The sequence below is a fragment of the Molossus molossus genome, unplaced genomic scaffold (genome assembly GCF_014108415.1).
Source record: "Molossus molossus isolate mMolMol1 unplaced genomic scaffold, mMolMol1.p scaffold_m16_p_11, whole genome shotgun sequence".
NCBI lineage: Eukaryota > Metazoa > Chordata > Mammalia > Chiroptera > Molossidae > Molossus > Molossus molossus.
In genome coordinates, this window is record NW_023425346.1 from 14,261,678 (window position 1) to 14,270,971 (window position 9,294).

At 38.4% G+C, this 9,294-nt stretch overlaps 1 protein-coding gene across 7 annotated transcripts in view; it reads right to left on the reverse strand.

The window, feature by feature from the left end:
* Positions 1-9,294, reverse strand: part of DPP10 (dipeptidyl peptidase like 10) — a 1,561,433-nt gene that overhangs the window by 430,718 nt on the left and 1,121,421 nt on the right. The window lies entirely within an intron of this gene.

The following is a 9,294-nucleotide window of genomic DNA, read 5'->3' on the forward strand; positions in this document are numbered from 1 at the left end:
GCCGTTAATAACCTGAGCAGATTTCTATACTTGGCTCATATTAATCCTCTTTAGTAATATGGAAGCCCACCTAGCACATGTATTGTGCAAGGAAAACAAATACATGAGAAGGCCACTCAGAGTCCTGGTTTAACAAATGAAAAATTAATTAAAATATGGCAATTGGCAGCCCATACTGAGATGAGAAACAAGGAACAATGAGAAGTGCCTTCAGTTTTCTATGTAGGCTGTTACTGATTAATGATCTAGTTAAACTTGCAGGAAGAATTGCAGTCAACCATAACTATACAATCTAAGGCTGCTCATATTGAACCACCCCACTGAACCAGGCTTTTTCATGTATCCAGTCTTACCATTCAATTCCTACTCAATGTCTTTTTCCTTTGGATTACATTTTCTCTCTGCTATTTTATCTGATTTGTGTATCGCAGATCAAAATCTCTGATGATAAGGCCCTTTTTATGCATCACATTCTAAAAAGGCATTTCAAGTCATATTAATAACCTCCAAATTTTATAATACATGAGAGGATTTTCAATAGATATATTACATTCATGTACTAAGAACTGACCACTGTTGCCTTCTTTTAAAAATCTTAAAGAAGGTTTCTTTACTTATATGCTTTACCAAATATGTCAGTATAATGAAACTGCCCTTATTTTAAATGCTAGTTGAAGACACCACTGATAAAATTTGATAAGCCTCAGGATTATTAAAAAACAAACAAAAATTTCAGAAACTGTTAGCATACCATTTTATCTACTTTGTCAATTTTAGAGAAATGATGCCTTTATTTAAAATAATGAAATCATTTTTGATTTTATATATTTTTTAGTTAAATTTAGCCACATCCATTAGAAAATTAAATCATCTTAGAAATACTTCATACTGAAAATATCAACCTGAGGGAAAACTGCCCGAGAGAATTGTGTGCACACGTGTATATGTGTGTGTGTGTGTGTGTGTGTGTGTGTGTATGAAAGGAAAGATACATTAAAGCAGTCTTGACTGTTTTTTCTTTTTTAATTGTTTTTTTAATCCTCACCCAAGTATATTTGTCCATTGATTTTTAGAGAGAGTGGAAGGAAGGTTGGGGGAAGAAAGAAAGAGAGAGAGACAGCAATGTGAGAGAGATACATGTATCATCTAGATGCCTCCTGCACAACCCCAAGGGGGGCTGGGATCAAAATTGTAACCCAGGTACCTGTCCTTGACTGGAATCGAACCCAAGACCCTTCAGTCCTCTGGCTGACACTTTAACCACTGAGCCAAACCAGCCAAGGCATTGATTGTGTGTGTGTATATATATATGAAACATATACATTTTTGTTGATTTCTTTAGAGAGAGAGGAAAAGAAAGAGAGAAAAACACCAACGTGAGAGAGAAACATCAATCAGCTGCCTCCTGCATGCCCCCACTGAGGACTGAGCCCCCAACCTGGGCATGTACCCTCACCTGGAATGAACATGGACCTCTCAGTCCACGGGACAACGTTCAATCCAGTGAGCCATACTGGCCAGGCGAGTATTTCCTTTTAATAATTATAATAATTTCCTAGTTTTACTCAATAACCTTTTCTATAATATTAAACATCCCAAACCCCCTGCCCTTCTGGGAAGAAAGGCAGTTTTGAAGAGTAGATTTAGTCCACTACTCGGAATGAATGAAGTTATGTAAGTTACAATCACTCAGATCCTGAATGTCTTCCTCTGTACAATGGTAAACAAGTACTGCATGCAGGGCTATGCATATTATATAGAAATGTCTGACACTTTGGCAAAGCAAGATTTTCTGACCTATTTTCCAGTTATTTCAACATTATAAATAGTAACACCTACAAATTATATGATGAGAAGCAATCAATATCATAAAAAAATTAAGCTTGAACTTTCGGTCAAGATGGTGGCCTAGGTAAACGCGTTCGCGTCCTCCCACAACCACATCAAAGTTACAACTAAACTAGAGAACATCATTCAAAGCCACCTGAAATCTAGCTGAATGGAAGTCCTACAACTACGGAATTGAAGAAGCAGTCGCATTCAGACTGGTAGGAGGGGCGGAGGCGGACAGGCTGGTGCTATACCCACTTGTGACAGATAAAAAACAGGAGGACATCTCAGCTGGGAAGGTCCTCCCTGGGGACTGATGGGTCCCAGTCCCACACCAGGCACCCTGCTCAGGGTTCCAGTGCCAGGAAGAGAGGTCCTTCATAACTTCTGGCTGGAAAAACCGGGGAACTGAGGTTCAGAGAGAAAGCAGCTAGAGGGGCGCCAGAGACACATAGAAAGAACTGAGTTGTTTGGCATTGGAGCGAGAGCTAGAGAGGGGGTTTTCTCCTGAACAGACGTGCTGTCAGAGGCCTTTGATCCTTTGGTGAGCCCTTACCTGGGGCAGGAGACAGCGGCCATATCTGGACTCCAGCAACCTGGCTCACACTGTTTGTCCAGCCCTGGTGATTCCCTGAGGCCCCGCCCCACCCAACTTTCAGGTCCACCCACACTGTTGCCAGTTGCTTTACCATAGGATTGGCCTGTCTTGGATCCTGCTTCAGGTTTTCTAAATTCTTTCAAATAAGCAGCATCTGGTCTCAGCTAGCTCCATACCTCTCGTTAAGTAATACATAGAAACAAACACAGGGAGGCAGCCAAAATGAGGAGACAAAGAAAGAGGTCCCAAATGAAAGAATAGAACAAAACTCCAGGAAAAACACTAAGCAAAATGGAGATAGCAACCCAACAGATGCTGAGTTCAAAACACTGCTTATAAGGATGCTCGATGGCCTTATTGAGAACCTCAGCAAACTTAGTGAGGGCCTCAGGAGCATAAAAAAGGACCAGTCAGAAATGAAAGATGCACAGTCAGAAATGAAGGACGCACTAACTGAAATAAAGAATATGCCCTGGCCAGTTTTGCTCAGCGATTAGAGCATCAGCCTCCGGTCCAGAGAGACCTCGGTTCAGTTCCTGCTAAGGGTGCGTACCTCAGTTGCACTTTGTCCCGGCCCTGGTTGGGTCGTCCGTGAGGCAGCCACTCAATGTCTCCCTTTTACGTTGATGTTTCTCTCTCTCTCTCTCTCTTCCTCTCTCTCCCTCCCACTCTATCTGAACAAAAAATGGAAAAATGTCCTCGGGTGAGGATAAAAAAAAAAATTATAAAAAAAAGAATAATTTACACAAATTCAGTAGTAGAGTAGGTAAAGCCAAGAAGCAATTCATTAATTTGTAATATAAGGAAGCAAAAAACACCCAATCAAAACAGCAAAAAAAAGAAAAAGAATCCAAAGAAAAGAGAATAGTGCAAGGAGTCTCTGGGACAACTTCAAACATGCCGATATGCACATCTTGGGGGTGCTAGAAGGAGAAGAGAGAGAGCAAGAAATCAAAAACCTACTTGAAACAATAATGGCAGAAAACTTTCCTAACTTGGTGAAGGAAACAGACATACAAGTCCAGGAAGCACAGAGAATCCCAAACAAGATGAACCCCAAGAGGCCCACACCAAGACACCTCATCATCAACATGCAAAAGGTTCAAGACAAAGAGAGAATCTTAAAAGCAGCAAGAGAAAGGCAGTTAGCTACCTACAAGGGAGCTCCCATAAGACTGTCAGCTGATTTCTCAAAAGAAACTTTGCAGGCCAGAAGGGAGTGGCAAGAAATATTCAGTGATGAAAGGCAAGAACCTACAACCAAGATTACTCTGTCCTACAAAGCTGTCATTTAGAATCGATGGCCATATAAAGAGTTTCCCAGACAAGGAAAAGCTAAAGGAGTTCATCACCACCAAAACATTATTATATGAAATGTTGAAGGGTCTTCTTGAAGAAAAGAAGATAAGAAATACGAACAAACAAAATAGCAATGAATACATATATATCAACAATTGAATATACAAACAAAATGAACAAGCAGAACAGAAACATTCTCATAGATACAGAGAACATTTTGTTGATTGCCAGTTGGAAGGGGGCTAGGGGGAACGGGTGAAAAAGGTTAAGGGATTAAGAAATACAAATTGGTTGCTAGAATGGCAAACCTCAAAGGGAAGGGGTTTGAGGGATGGGAAGAAATAAACCAAAGAATTTATATGCATATATGCATAATCAATGGACACAGACAACAGTATGGGGAAAGGCAGGAGGGGGGCGGGAGTGGGGACGAGGGGTCAATGGGGGAAAAATGAGGAACATCTGTAATACATTCAACAATAAAGATAAGTTTTTAAAAAAATGAAGCTTGTTTTTGTGTTTGTTTGTGTTTTGTTCAGAAAGCTTGATAGTTCAATATGACTGTCTTATGAGAGTCAAGAAGGCACAGAGAGTCTGTAGTTCTTCCTGACTTTATTCACATAGGGACAGGGACATGTTAGACCCGTGGCCTGAGGGACAGGGACAAACAAAGGGTGTTTTACAAAAGAAGAAAGAAAAACAGAAATATTTCAGTTACTCTTGGAGGCAGACTGCATAGACTGGAAGATAGTCCTAGGTAATCTTTAAAATAAAGCCCTGCAAAAATAGATAAAAAGGAAAATACAAATAAAATAACCAAATGCCTATTGTCAGCTATAAATAAATTGGGTTATACATTTATCATTAACTTCCCCTGTTGTCCTTTTTAGTGATGTTGAACAAATAACAGGTTTACACACAGATTAAATATTTATTTTGATTTGTATCTTTTCCTATCTTCCCTTTGTTTTGATCCCAAATTTATGATCACAGCCTAAAAGCAACACCAGTCACCTGCATTACTTGGTCTTGTCAGCTGATTCTGGTCTCCTGAATTATTATTTTTTTAAATAATTTTTATTTATTAATTTGAGAGAGAGAGAAAGGAAGAGGGAGAGAGATAGAAACATCAATGAGAGAGGACATTGACTGGTTACCTCCTGCATGCCCTCCACTGGGGATCAGGCCCACAATCTGGGCATGTGCCCACCAGAAATCGAACCAGCAACCTCTTGATTCATGGGTTGATCCTCAATCCACTGAAACACACCAGCTGAGCTGGTATTATAAATTCTTGATCTACATTAATGCTCGCTTGAATTAATAGTTTAACCCTAACCAATCCCCCTCCGTTATTTTTTTGCATTCTCAATTCCATATCATTTATTGATATTTATGAACATTACCATCATAAATTGGCAAGAAGAGATAAACAGCATGCCTTAATAAATCATCATTACAATAGTTTTACAATTAATTGAGAGAAAAAGAATTTCCCCCTTCTATAACACCACGAAGATAAATATAGGAAAGGGTCATTTGATGAGTGGTTTTTCTCCCAGGGGACAAACACACTGCAGGATTCTAAATAGGGATGAAATTTGTGGCCTTAAGGAGAAAGAATAGTTTAGGGAGTAATTTTAGTGGGAATGGTGGTTCTTCTACAACCAGAGATACAGGAACATATGGCCTCACAGTCTCTCATAGCAAGAGAAAACCCCAGGCAGGGACGAGGCTGTATAGGAGGTAGAATAGGAAAATTTGTTTTCCTTTCCCTTAGAACCAAAATAGAAGGAAGTGAAGCTTGTTTGAGAAGTTTAAGACCACCCTTATGATTTTTTAAAAGTAAAATTGTAGATAATTATTTGGACTTGAATAAATCGACAGGATTTGAGATTTTATAACTGCCTTTAGATCTGCTCTCCTGTGAATGTTACTGTCAATTTTGCATTAGTAGGCAAAACTTAAAAAAAAATTAATATAACTCTCTAGCTTAATATTTAATACACATTTCTGCATAAATTATTTTAAAAGCATTTAATATCTGCCACTATTAATTCTTTTTTTCCCTTGGTCTTTAAAATCTGGTCTTCTGGGTCTCATATTTACCCTACTTTACTGTTTGATTTATAATCACTAGTGAGATCTCCCAGTTTTGAAACTCCCATTACTGCATTTAATAAATCCCTTTCGGGAACTGTATTTCAAAACTGTCACCTCATATTTTGTTTAATATTGGTAATGAAATATGAGTGAATCAGATTAAGGAATGAAGTACATTAACACAGGAAGATTAAGGTCGGTGTACTTAAAAATATTCTTGAAACACAGTATTATGCATGTCTATACAGTATTTTGATTAAATAAACTATCTTCCTTTTCAGTTCAATGAAAGTTAAGAGTCAATTATCATAAATACATATTCAATTCAGTTTGTGTTTTAAAATGAAAAGGTGTGAAAGATGCCTACCCTCTTGATCCCAAGCTCCAAGAATGCATTTTTGGTGTCTGTTTCCCTATGTTACTATCATTTCTGTCCAAGCCCTTTTCCATATGTGTTTAACAAAAGAGGAAACAGTAGTTTATCCTGGTTTAAGGTATTTCAAGTAAATGCAACCTTTAATTTACAAACCTCTTTCACACAAAACAGCTAGTAAAACACTTCGCATGCTATCCCTTCTGCTTCTGCCTCAACGGTCAGGACTAGCACCCAAGGCAGACTTGACTTGGGTTCATGGAAACTCTTGCCCATGAGTCTGTACAATAAGCTGTGAATCAGTACATAAACTCAATATTTTTCTTCTGAAAATTACTTTATCTGCATCATACATTCTTAAAAGTGAGCAAAATACTTGTCAAACAACTGTTTACTTAACACTCAGTTCAAGATCCACACCTCTCTGTGTCCACCAATCCTAAACTATTACATCCAGATCCTCACTAAAATACCTGTCTTAACCAACCCCTGCCACCCAATTCTTCTGCACATTCTAAACTGTCAAATGTGTTCGTCCCTGATTGCAGTGGGTAATAAACTTAGCTTTTCTTGACACGTTATTTTAAAGGTATTCTGGGCAGTGGACAGTTGATAAAAATTACCTCCCATGTATAGCAATAAAACGTCACCTTTCTGTCGGGCTGGTGTGGCTCAGTGGTTGAGCAATGATCCATGCACCAAGAGGTTGCCAGTTCATTTCCCTGTCAGGACAAATGCCCAGGTTGTGGGCCCAATCCCCAGTGGGGAGCATACAGGAGGTGACCAATCGATGTTCTCTCTCATTGATGTTTCTATCTCTCTCTCCTCACTTCCTCTCTCTCTAAAATCAATTAAAAAAAAAAAATTGAAAAAAAAAGTCACCAAAACGACTATGAGGTATCACCTCACACCTGTCAGAATGACTGCCATAAACAAATCATCAAACAAGAAGTGTTGGCGAGGGTGTGGAGAAAAGGGGCTCTAGCACACTAATAGTGAGAATGCAGACTGGTACAGCAGCTGCGGAAAACACTATGGTGTTACCTCAAAAAGTTAAAAATTGAATTGCCATTTGACCCAGTGATCTCACTTCTAGGAATATACCCTAAGAAGCCAAAAACACCAGTCAGAAAAAATATATGTACCCCTGTGTTCATAGTAGCACTATTTACAATAGCTAAGATCTGGAAACAACCCAAGTGTCCATCAGTAGATAAGTGGATTAGAAAGCTGTGGTACATGTACACAATGGAGTACTATGCAGCTGTAAGAAAGAAAGATCTCTTATCCTTTGAGATGGCATGGAAGGACCTGGAGAGTATTATGCTAAGTGAAAAAAGCCAAGCAGAAAGACAAATATCACATGATCTCACTTATTTGTGGAATATAATGAACTAATCGAACTGATGAACAAAATTGACCCAGAGACATAGAGGTGGGGTACAGACTGACAAGCCTCAGAGGAGGGGAGTTTGGGGGGAAGAAATAAACCACAGAACTTATATGCATGTATGCATAACCAATGGACATAGACAACAAAGCTGGGGATGGGGCAGGGGAGATGGGGAGGAGGATGTCAATGGGGGAAAAAGGAGAAACATTTGTAACATTAACAAATTAATAAAAAAAAGAAAGAAAAAAATGTCACCTTCCTGATTACTGTTTATGTCTTTAATAATGTTAAGTATGCATTAAATTTAGAAATAATTTCCTTTTAATATTTTTAAATTAAATCTGTCACTTATCTATCTATATCTATCTATCTATTTATTTATCTATCTGTGCATCTATCTATCTATGTATCTATCCATGTATCATCAATCATCTACCTATAGGGAGTTTTCAAAAGTGATAAAAAACAAAACAATTATTTGAAACATTTTAATCCAAATATGATCTTCAACTTTTTAAAACTTATTTTTCTTATATCTAAAATAAAAATTTTATAACGCCATTTTTTAACTTTACACTCAAATAGTAAACTTAATATTTTCTCAAAAACAGTAAAATGAAATGATAAAATAATTATCACAAAAATGCTCTAGCAAATTTAGGGAGGATTTATGAAATAACAAGTTAACATGTGATAATTTAAAATATCAATGGTAAATCTAGAATATTGAGCTAATCATAATTGAATCACAGCTGGCCCCTCGATTCTCTCTCCTAAAACACTGCTCACAACTATGGAAAACTTGCCTCACTTTTAAATAGACTCCAGTTTCATATATTTACCTGAAAACATTGAGGCCTCAGAAATGGCTTTATTGCCCTTTCCTCTACCTCAGAATCTTGCTCTATACACACCGTCCTTCCTCCCCAGACTTCAGGAAAGAGGTGGTCTTTCTCCCCAGCTAAGCAAAAAGCTGCTGTGTAACCAAATTAATATGTTCTAGTGCTTAAATATCTTTGGTTTCTGCTTCCCCTTGTCAGCTACTTGTGCTCTTTATCACGTATATATTTCTCCTCTATATTAATAATAACAATCACCGTCATTGAGCTCTTCTGCTCTTTCCCAGGCTTTATTTCTTTCACGATGAGCTTCGATAAACCTTTCATACATGAGCTAGTCTGTGTGTCTGCCATCCATGCATTCTCCGTACCTCCGTGCAGCGCAGCTTCAGTCCTCACTCTCCTGACACTGCAAACTTCCACCATCACTCCTGAGCTCCGAGGATCGCACCTGGTGCGCATCCCCTACATACACCTCGCCCCACCTCGTGTGACTGCACAGTGTGTGACAGTGATGAACAGAAGGGGTTTTAAGTCCTTTTCTCTTGACTTTTTTTTTTTTGTTTGTGTGTGTGTGTCATATAGATTTTTATTTATTTTTTTTTAATTTTTTTTCCAATTTTTATTAATTTATTTTTGTTACAGATGTTTTTCCTTCCCCCCCCCTAGATACCCTACTCCCCATCCTGCCCCCCCCATTGTGGTCTATGTCCATTGGTTATGCATACAGGCATATAAGTTCTTTGGTTCATGTCATCCATCCCCCTTGCCCCCCTATTCCTAGGTTTGTCAGTCTGAACCATACTCCTTTCTATGTCTCTGTGTCTATATTGTTCATCAGCCCACCTTGTTCATGATA